Raw genomic sequence first — 10,683 nt, forward strand, 5'->3', positions numbered from 1 at the left:
TACATACAGATGAAGGCAAATTTGGATACAGTCCCAAATGTTGAGGGGGGGGGATGCATCATGGCACTTCAGGCAGGCAGAACAAGGAGGCAGCACTACGGGGAAGCTGGCACAAATGCGGGGAAGCCGGCTTGAATGTGGGGAAGAGTACAGGGAAGCCAGCAGGAGAACAGGGAAGCCGGGATGAGTGCAGGGAAGCCGGGATCAGAGCGAGGAAGCTGGCAGGAGAGCAACAAGCTACGGTGGAGGGGCCAGAAAGATGAAACGGGAATGGTTTGTGGAGTCCGGGGCCCCCAGGCCTCACTGTAGCTATAGGCCTGGGGGAGGTGACAAAATGCTTTATAGAGAAACATACTAATTAAGGGGCCATGGATACCCTCAAATAAGTAATGGACTGGTACTGGTATAACTGATTACTCCCCAGTTGGGAACATTATTGAGATACCATGGATGATCAACAAAAGCCGAGTAGGTATTTTAGCTAAAAATGGCTGCATTTTTCTCTTTAAAAATGGGGTGGGGGGATGGGATCCTCACCCTTGTGCAGCAGTCCCAAGCAGGATTGGGCCCTGCAATATTTTTAAGGAAGAGAATTCTGGTCTGGCAGTCAAATAGCTGTGGCATTCCCTGGTTATTTCCATGACACTGAATCATCTAGTGGTGCCTCAGTTTGGCAAGAGATGTTCAGAGGAGCCCACAGTCATTTCCATATGTTGCTGTTCTAGGATTTTATCATGACTTATTTCTGTCTTTCTTCCATTATGGAACTTGAAGCAGTATACTGGGGTTCCAGGGTGTTTTTCTATCCAGTCATTAACCAAATCCAGACATGCTCAGTTCCACCATAGTGCTGTACAAAATACCCTCCAGCCATTATCTGGGACTGTTTGGAAACAAAAGTCTGGGTTGTTGTCTTTATTCTTGTCTTGACAAAGGCTTCTAACACCTCTCCACTGAGTAGAAATTCAGCACTGCAACCTCCCACTGCACCATTTAGGGAAAGCTGCACCTGTTGGATTATGGCACAGAGCCTCTGCCAGAAACAAGCCAGCAATCCCAAAAAGAGACCCAGGGCGTTTTTGCACTGACCTTAATCGGCAGCGACGTCCCTCTTCACCGCGCAGGATCTGCGCGGATTTCGCACCAATTGCTGCGGAGCACCCGGAAGAGCCGCAAAGTCCCGCGGCTTTTGCGGCGCAAATGGAAACTGGTTTTTGCGGCTCCTCCGGGTGCTCCGCAGCAATTGGTGCGAAATCCGTGCAGATCCTGCACGGTGAAGAGGGACGTCGCTGCCGATTAAGGTCAGTGCGAAAACGCCCAAAGTGTGATACTGTGGTCAGTGTCAAGTTAGGATCTTGGAGAACTAGGTTCGAAACTCTGCCATGGAAGCCTGCTGGGTGACCTTGGGCCAATCATGTTCTCTCAGCCTAACCTACCTCACGGGGTCTCTTGTGAGGAGAAAATGGAGGACAGGAGAATGATGTAAGAAGAAGAAGATGATATTGGATTTATATCCCGCCCTCCACTCCAAATCTCAGAGTCTCAGAGCAGCTCACAATCTCCTTTATCTTCCTCCCCTACAACAGACACCCTATGAGGTGGGTGCGGCTGAGAGAGCTCTCAAAGAAGCTGCCCTTTTAAGGACAACTCCTGTGAAAGCTATGGCTGACCCAAGGCCATTCCTGCAGGTGCAAGTGGAGGAGTGGGGAATCAAACCCGGTTCTCCCAGATAAGAGTCCACACACTTAACTACTACACCAAACTGGCTCTCAATGTAAGCTGCTTTGAGTCTCCTTTGGGGACAAAACAAGGGAGAAATGATATAAACAATTCAGGAGTGCTCACCCAGGGAAGCAGGAGACCCGCTGTTGGAAACGGCCCCACTCTAAAATTTTCCATCACTTGCTGCACCAGAGGGCTATGACTCTCTGCTCTTGTCTATTCTGACTATATGGAACTTTGCCGGCCGCACCGACTATGCAGGCGGAAGAGCACCACAGCAGAGGGAGCACCCCCCCCCCCCCCGAGGAGATTCCGGAACAGCAACAGGCGACGGACGGCCCTTTTCCGGCATCACCCACCATGAGGAACCAGCCGCCCTGACAGCCATGGCGACCACTCCAACTCCCCAAATAACCCTGAGGAGGTCGACCCGGGAACGCAGGGTGCCAGCCTACTTGAAAGACTTCGTGTCTTGAACTAGGGGGGAAGGAGTGTTGTGTCTTGCATTTCAGTCCTGAAATTACAACACAGCAGACGCTACGAAGGTGACCAGTGGAAGTCCACTGGTCCCCGGATGTAGCTTGCAAATACGCTTTGCCAATCAAGATCTGTGGTGGGAAGTTTAACTGGCCAGGATTGGACCTGGCCAGACTGAGGGTTGTTCCGGGGTATGTATATAATCGGGACCCGGCCCACGTTGCCTTGCCTTGTGATGTACTCGCTAATAAAGCATGTTGCCTTCAACACGTCTCGTCACTCAGTACATTACAGTGGCGACGAAGGTGGGATTCTAGCCAGGTAACTCCCCAAGTGGGACTTTGCTGACCTGGCCGGAGATGAGGAAGGCATGCATTCGAAGTAGATGGAAGCGCCCGCCGCCGCCATGGCTAACCCAAGTGGGACGATGGGCCACCTTGCAGAGTTCGACCCCGCCAACCCCGATAGGTGGGAGACCTACACAGAGCGGGTCGACTGCTACCTATGAGCAAACATGATTACAGATGACAGCCGTAAAAGAGACATGCTCCTGAGCATCTGCGGGGAGGCCACATTCGAGATCGCAAAAGGTCTCTCGGCCCCTGCAAAGATCACGGAGAAAACGTATAGGGAGATAGTCAGACTCCTGACCGGGCACTTCTTGCTCCAGCCTTCCATCATTGCCTGCCGATTCCTCTTCCACAAGAGGGATCAAGGGAGAGACAGCCGCCGTCTACCTGGCCGCCCTCCGTCAAATCGCAGGGAATTGCAGCTTCGACAAGCTAGAGGAAGCCCTGGGGGATCACTTTGTCTGGGGCCTCCGAGACGAAAGACTGCAGCGAAAGCTCTTCACAAAGAAAGAGCTCACCCTCCAATTCGCCTTCAACGAAGCCACCGCATGCGAGAGAGCAACCAAAGCTTACAACAATCCGCAAGCGGAAGCCGTCCACCAGGAGGAGATGGCACCGGGCAACCCAGAGGAGGAGGAGGCAAACCAGCTACGTCGCCAACCAGGAATGGGGCCGAGAGCGCCCACGCAGCCACGAGCAACAGAGAGACCAGCCAACACCAAGTGCCAGCTGTGAGGATCCACGTGAGCGCCGGGACTGCCCCTACCACAACGTGGACTGCAGGAACTGCGGAAAAGTGGGCCACATAGCAAGGGCTTGCCGGGCCAAGGCCACCTGCAGACGCCAGTCCACCAACCATGACTCAACCGATGCCTACTCGACCACATCGACTAGCCTGCATGTAATGAACTTGCCCCTCACCACCCCAGATAAGGTCAGGGTGTCGGTCCTAATCGAGGGCGCTCCATGCCAGATGGAGCTGGACTCGGGCTCCTCCATCTCCATAATTTCAGAGAAGTCTCTAAGAAAACTTTGTCCCCGTGGCAGGCCCCAGCTGCAACCGGCGGACTTCATATTGCGGGACTTTCAAAAAAAACCCTGTACAGATTTTGGGTTGGGCCACTGTAAGGGTAGCGTTTAAGAACGTTAAGGGCAAGCTGGACATTCTCGTGTTCAAACGCCAGCTCACCACATTACTGGGGCTGGCCTGGTTTCGACCACTGGGTATTCAAATAGTGAGGGTGCAGCAGATGCGAACGCAAAATTTCGAGCACGTGTGCCGGGAATTCCCTGAAGTGTTTGATAAATCCCTGGGGTGCTAAAAAGGGCCTCCCATCACCTTACCCCTCGATCCCCACGTGAGACTGATAAGGCTGAAGGCCAGGCGAGTTCCGTTCGCTCTTAAACCAAAAATAGAAGTGGAGCTGGACTGCCTCATGGCCCAGGGAGTGCTTGAACCGGTATCTTATGCTGCATGGGAAACACCCATAGTCACTCCAGTGAAACCGAATGGAGATGTGCGCATATGCGCTGATTACAAGTGCACAATAAATAAGATACTTCAGGACAACCCATACCCCGTTCCAGTGGTCAGCCACGTACTGGCAGCCCTAGCAGGCTCTAAGGTTTTTGGGAAACTGGACTTGACCCAGGCGTACCAGCAACTCCTGGTGGACGCTGAGACAGCAGAAGCCCAGACCATTATGACTCACGGGGGAGCTTTTCGGGTGCGGCAGCTGCAATTTGGGGTTAGTGTGGCTCCGGGGATTTTTCAGAGCATAATGGATGCTCTTCTCAAAGGGATCCCCGGAGCGCAACCATTTTTTGTTGACATTTTGATCGCCATCCCGGACGCTGAGGAGTTCAGCAGCCGTCTGCATGAGGTACTCTGCCATTTCCAGGCGGCGGGACTTAAAGTAAAGCGGGAGAAGTGTTCCCTCGGGGTGTCGAGGGTAGAGTTCTTGGGGTTTGCAGTAGATGCTGCGGGAATCCACCCAATGGCTGACAAAATCAGGGCTATTGTCCACGCGCCGGCCCCCACGTGCAAGATGGAGTTACAAAGTTTCTTGTTATTATTAAATTTTTATCATTCATTTTTGCCCACAAGGCAGCCATCACAGAACCTCTTCATAGGTTCCTCGATAAAAATGCCCCGTGGGTCTGGGAAAAGAAGCAGGCCGCCGCTTTTCAGGCAGTCAAGGACCTCCTAGTTTCCAATGATGTGCTCCACCATTTTGACGAATCCTTACCAGTGATTCTGGCTTTCGATGCTTCCCCGTATTGGGTGGGCGCCATTCTGGAGCACCAACTCCCGGACTGGAGGGAGGTTCCCGTGGCCTATTATTCAAGGACCCTGACCCCCGCGGAGCGCAACTATGCCCAGATAGACAAGGAGGCCTTGGCAATAGTGGCGGGTGTGCATAAATTCAACGACTACCTGTACGGTAGGCATTTCATGATCGCCACGGACCATAAGCCGCTACTGGGCCTCCTCGCCCCTGACTGCCAGACACCACAAATTCTGTCACAGCACGTCCTGCGGTGGAACCAGTTCCTCAACTCGTACACATATGCCATGATCCACTACCCCAGCAAAGCTATGGGACACACGGATGCTCTCAGCCACCTGCCGCTGCCCCCCAAAGGACCCGGATCCCGCCCTCACCCACCATGTGATGCTTATAGAGACTCTACCAGAGGGGCCCCTCCATGCCGCCGAGTTAGCTAGGGCCAAGGGTAGAGACCGCATCCTCGCACGCGTTTTAGACTGGGTGGGAAGGGGGTGGCCCGCGGGCAAACTGGACACAGAATTCAGGGCATTCGCATCACGCAGAGAAGAACTGTCCATGCACAAGGGGTGCCTTCTTTGGGGTAGCAGGGTGGTGGTCCCCCCCCCCCCCCCACATTGCAGAAGCAAGTGCTGGAAGCCCTACACGAAACACACCCGGGGATAGTGCGCATGAAGGCCCTGGCACGTAGCTATGTATGGTGGCCGGTGATGGACGAGGAGATAGAAGGGTGGGTTCGAAGGTTCCAACCCTGCCAAGAGTCCCGACCTGATCTGCCTAGTGCCCCGGTCCACCGCTGGGAGTCCAACAGAAGGCCGTGGTCCCGGTTACACCTAGACTTTGCGGGGCCATACCAGGGCCAAATATTTTTATCTTAGTTGATGCATACACCAAGTGGTTGGAAGTGATTCCCGTAGCTTCAACCTCCACCGCAGTGGCGGTTAGAGCCTTGCGAAGGATCTTTTGCACTCATGGGATTCCCGAGACCCTCGTCACAGACACTGGGACCGCTTTCACCTCCCGGGAATTCCAGGAGTTTTTGAATTGGTACCTCATCCAGCACATTCGGTCCACCCCTTTCCATCCAGCCACCAACGGCCAAGCAGAGCGCATGGTGCGCACCACTAAAGAGACCCTGGGTCGCATTGTACAGGGATATCGGGATGACTGCCTGGCAGCCTTTCTATTTGATAACAGAATCACCCCCAACCCCGTCACCGGGTTAAGCCCTACCGAGTTACTAATGGAGAGGAAGTTGATCACGAGGCTAGACAGGTTGCATCCTGACTGGGCTACGGACCTCCGCAGTTCCCCCGAAACCAGGGAAGCCGCTAGGGGATTCTTTCCAGGGGATCCGGTATACGCAAAGAACTTTGCAAGTGGGCCGGAGTGGTTGGCCTCCTGGGTGCTGCGGGTCACTGGGTCCCACTCCTACGAGGTCTCGTCAGAGGGGGGCCAGATCCTAGGGAGGCATATTGACCAGCTGTGCCATTGCACATTGCCGGAAGAACCGACAGCGATCAGGGGAGCTGGAAGCGGGGGAGTACTAACAGCAACATCCCCGGAAGCTGCCCAGCCTTTGCCAGCCGCACCGACTATGCAGGCGGAAGAGCACCACAGCGGAGGGAGCACCCCCCCCCCCGAGGAGATTCTGGAACAGCAACAGGCGACGGACGGCCCTTTTCCGGCATCACCCACCACGAGGAACCAGCCGCCCTGACAGCCATGACGGCCACTCCAACTCCCCAAATAACCCTGAGGAGGTCGACCTGGGAACGTAGGGTGCCAGCCTACTTGAAAGACTTCGTGTCTTGAACTAGGGGGGAAGGAGTGTTGTGTCTTGCATTTCAGTCCTGAAATTACAACACAGTGGACGCTACGAAGGTGACCAGTGGAAGTCCACTGGTCCCCGGATGTAGCTCGCAAATACGCTTTGCCAATCAAGATCTGTGGTGGGAAGTTTAACTGGCCAGGATTGGACCTGGCCAGACTGAGGGTTGTTCCGGGGTAAGTATATAATTGGGACCTGGCCCGCATTGCCTTGCCTTGTGATGTACTCGCTAACAAAGCATGTTGCCTTCAACACATCTCGTCACTCAGTACATTACAGTTGGCAACTCTCCAGGAATCTTCACGAATTTCAACTGTTTTCCAGATGAGATTGGTTACTTCCCCTAGAGAAAAGGAATGATTTGGAGGATGGACTGTATAGCATTGCATGTTTGCTAAATTTCTTCCTCTTCCCTATTCTGCAACCCCCACCCCACCCCCAAAGCTCCAGATATTTCCCAACCGGAAGCTGGCAACCCTACCTCATTCTACAGAGAGAGAGAGAGTTACAGTTCCCTGGAGGATTCTCTATGCCAGTGGACCCCTTCTTGAGGCTTCAGATACATATATACCATTGCCTGGGACCAAATGTTATTTATGAAAACCAGGGCTTTTTTTGAGCAGGAACACAGTTCTGGCAGGTTTTGCATGGGGTGTGTGATCTAATATGCAAATAAGTTCCTGCTGGGCTTTCTCCACCCCAAAAAAGCACTGCGTGAAACAATGGTGCTGTCAGGGGGTGTGGCCTAATATGCAAATGAGTTCCTGCTGTTTTTCTACCAAAAAAGCCCTGATTAAAACATTTCTCCCACCTTTCCTTGTGGTTAAAAAACATTTTTTAAAAATTCAGTTGATTTGTGTGAGGTTACTTTATGCCCTGGTTACTTTTTATTCCAGAAGGGAAATTACAGTCTTGTCAACCAAGATCAGTTCTCCTGGATGAAATAGCTGCTTTGGAGGATGGACTGTATGGTATTATACCCCACTGAGGCCCCTCCCCAGGCGTCACCACCCAAATCTTTAGTCCAGGGGTGTCAAACATATGGCCCGTGGGCCGGGTAAGGCCTGCGGAGGGCTCCAATCAGGCCTTCCAGCAACTGGCTGTCATCTGCTTCATTTCCCCTTGCCTGCTTTTGTTGGTCACCATTTTGTGTTTCTCCCCGGATAAGCCAGAGCAGCAAAGCTGCCTTTCCCTCTCCCCCTCCCTTTTCCTAAAGGGAGGAGGTGGAAGGAGCAGCCTCAGCCAGTGAGGGAGCTTGGCTCTATAGCTCTACTGGGTGATTAAGTTTGCCAGGCTCAATTAATCATCCTGCAGAGCTACTGAGAAGCCTCTCTTCCTTCTAATTTATTTATTTATTTATTTGGGATTTATATCCCGCCCTTCCCACGGATGGCTCAGGGCGGCTTCCAACAATTAATCAAACTTAAAAATAAACAATTTCAAATGTAAAACAATTAAATAATTTAAGCAGTTAAAACATTAAAACAGAGTAATTCAGTTTCCTATGAACAGATGGCTGGCCGGTTTCCTCAGGTTGTTATCCTAGCTAAATGTAGGCTAGGTATAGGCTAGCCGGAAGAGGGTCGTCTTACAGGCCCTGCGGAACTGCGCTAAGTCCCGCAGGGCCCTCACCTCTTCCGGCAGCTGATTCCACCATACGGGGGCCATAACGGAGAAAGCCCTTTCCCTGGTGGCTTTCAGGCGGGCTTCTTTTGGCCCGGGGATAGTGAGGAGATTTTGTGTTCCTGACCTCAGTGCTCTCTGGGGAACATGTGGGGAGAGACGGTCCTTCAGGTAGGCAGGTCCCAGGCCATATAGGGCTTTAAAGGTAATAACCAGCACCTTGTACCGGACTCGGTATATCACTGGAAGCCAGTGCAGAGTCCGAAGACCCGGCTGAATGTGTTCCCACTTTGGGAGACCCAATAACAGCCGGGCCGCGGCAACAGCCGGGCCGCGGCAACAGCTAATGAATGGCTGAGGCTCCTCCCCTTCCTTGTTGTGCCCAGCGGGAAGGAAAGAAAGAGCCAGAGCTTCCTTTGCGCAGTCCCCACCATCAGGAGAGCTACAAAGAGTGCTTTTAAGACTAGCCACGTTTTAGTGAAGGTATGAGTTTTTCGCCTTGCTACAGAGAGAGAGAGAGAGAGAGATTTGTTGGGCTTGTTATGGGTATAACTGGATTCCCTTCCTCTTTTTCACTGTACTCATGCCCTCCAGTCTTGCTTAACAGGAAAGCATGTGAATTATTTAGAAGAGAAATATCAGCATTAGGCTGAGAGTGTGTTCCACCCCAGGTTTACCCAACAACTTTTCCTTAATTTTCTTTTCACATTTTCCTTTGATTGAGGATTTTGAATTTAGACTTCCCAGATAATAGGCTGACACTGACCACGGTATATGGCTGTCTCTCTGTTCTTGTAGTTCTTGTTTTTTTTTGGGGGGGGGGGGGAGTTGTATTTCTTTTTTTAGTTGTAGTCATTTTCCTGGGGGAAATTATACTTTTGTAGACAAGCACTTAGCCCTCAGTCTGTGCCATGGTGCCTTCACATGCTCTTGACTAGTACGTGAAGCAACTTCTGTACAAAAGCTCACAAGGCCCGGCTGCTTCATGTTCCTCTGGGTCCTAGGCTCAAAGCATTGACCATGAGATGTTCTGTAATGAATGTCAATGAATCAAAAGTAAGTTTGCAACTTACAGATGTGCACACCTGAAGAGCACATATTCATGACTGGTACAGCACAGACATTGTCTGCAGTTTTTGATGCAATAATTCATAGCAAGCGGTGACATTTATCAGGGACAGTAAAAAAAAATATTGCAAGCATGCTAATATTTTAAGCATGTTTTATTTTAAGCAAAAAAACTCTTTGTGTGTCTGTGCCCTTTATAAAGTTGCTACCTAGTATTACATTTTATGATGCGCACGGCAAAGCCCGACAAGGTCTCATTTATGACAAATTCGGCTAGGGTTGCCAAGTCCAATTCAAGAAATATCTGGGGACTTTGGGCGTGGAGCCAAGAGACATTGGGGGCAGAGCCAGGAACAAGGGTGTGACAAGCATAGCTGAACTCCAAGGGAGTTCTGGCCGTCACATTTAAAGGGACAGCACACTTTTTAAAATGTCTTCCTTCCATAGGAAATAATGAAGGATAGGGGCACCTTCTTTTGGGGCTCATAGAATTGGACCCCCTGGTCCAATCATTTTGAAACTTGGGGGCTACTTTGGGGAGAGGCACTAGATACTATACTGAAAATTTGGTGCTTCTACCTCAAAAAACAGCTCCCCCAGAGCCCCTGAAACCTCCAGATCAATTCCCCATTATACCCTATGAAAAACGATCTCCACATAGGGAATAATGAAGACATTTCCCTCTCCTCCACACACACACACACACACACACCCTTCTCGCAAATCTGATGTAGGGGATTGGCCTCTCTACTCACCAGCCAGCTTCTTCACAGAAACACAGACACAGAAAGTTGAAGCCTTTCACCACCTCCAGAGGTGCAAAGGCACATGGTCCTTTGGGGCGGGGCAGGAAGCAGCCTGGGAAAGCTCGTGCTGCTGCGATGGAGCTGGGTGGGAAGGGGAGGGGCAAAGAGAAGCTGCTGCAATCTGAGGTGAGAAGGGAAGGGAAGGGAGGAGGAGAAACATCGGGGATGGGTGGGAAGGGGAGAGAAACTGCTGGGATCTAGGTTGCGTGGGAAGGGCTGCCATCCCCCCCCCCGCTTTCTGGATTTTGGGTGAGCGGGGGGAGGAGGCTCCAAATTGGGGGTCCCCCACCCAGGCAGGGGAATGTGGGAAGCCTAAATCCGTCCCCCACAACAAATGAGTTCAACACCCCTGCTTTAGGCATTTTCCAACCCAGAGCTGGCAACCCTAACAGGAGGCTGTCCTTTGGGCCTCTTGTTTGCTAATGTACAGGGTTGTTGTTGTTTTGAATTACACACATGAAGCTGCTGCTTTATATTGAAACAGACCCGTTGGTCCATCAAGGTCAATATTGTCTACT

The sequence above is a fragment of the Heteronotia binoei genome, chromosome 5, assembly GCF_032191835.1.
Source record: "Heteronotia binoei isolate CCM8104 ecotype False Entrance Well chromosome 5, APGP_CSIRO_Hbin_v1, whole genome shotgun sequence".
Lineage (NCBI taxonomy): Eukaryota > Metazoa > Chordata > Lepidosauria > Squamata > Gekkonidae > Heteronotia > Heteronotia binoei.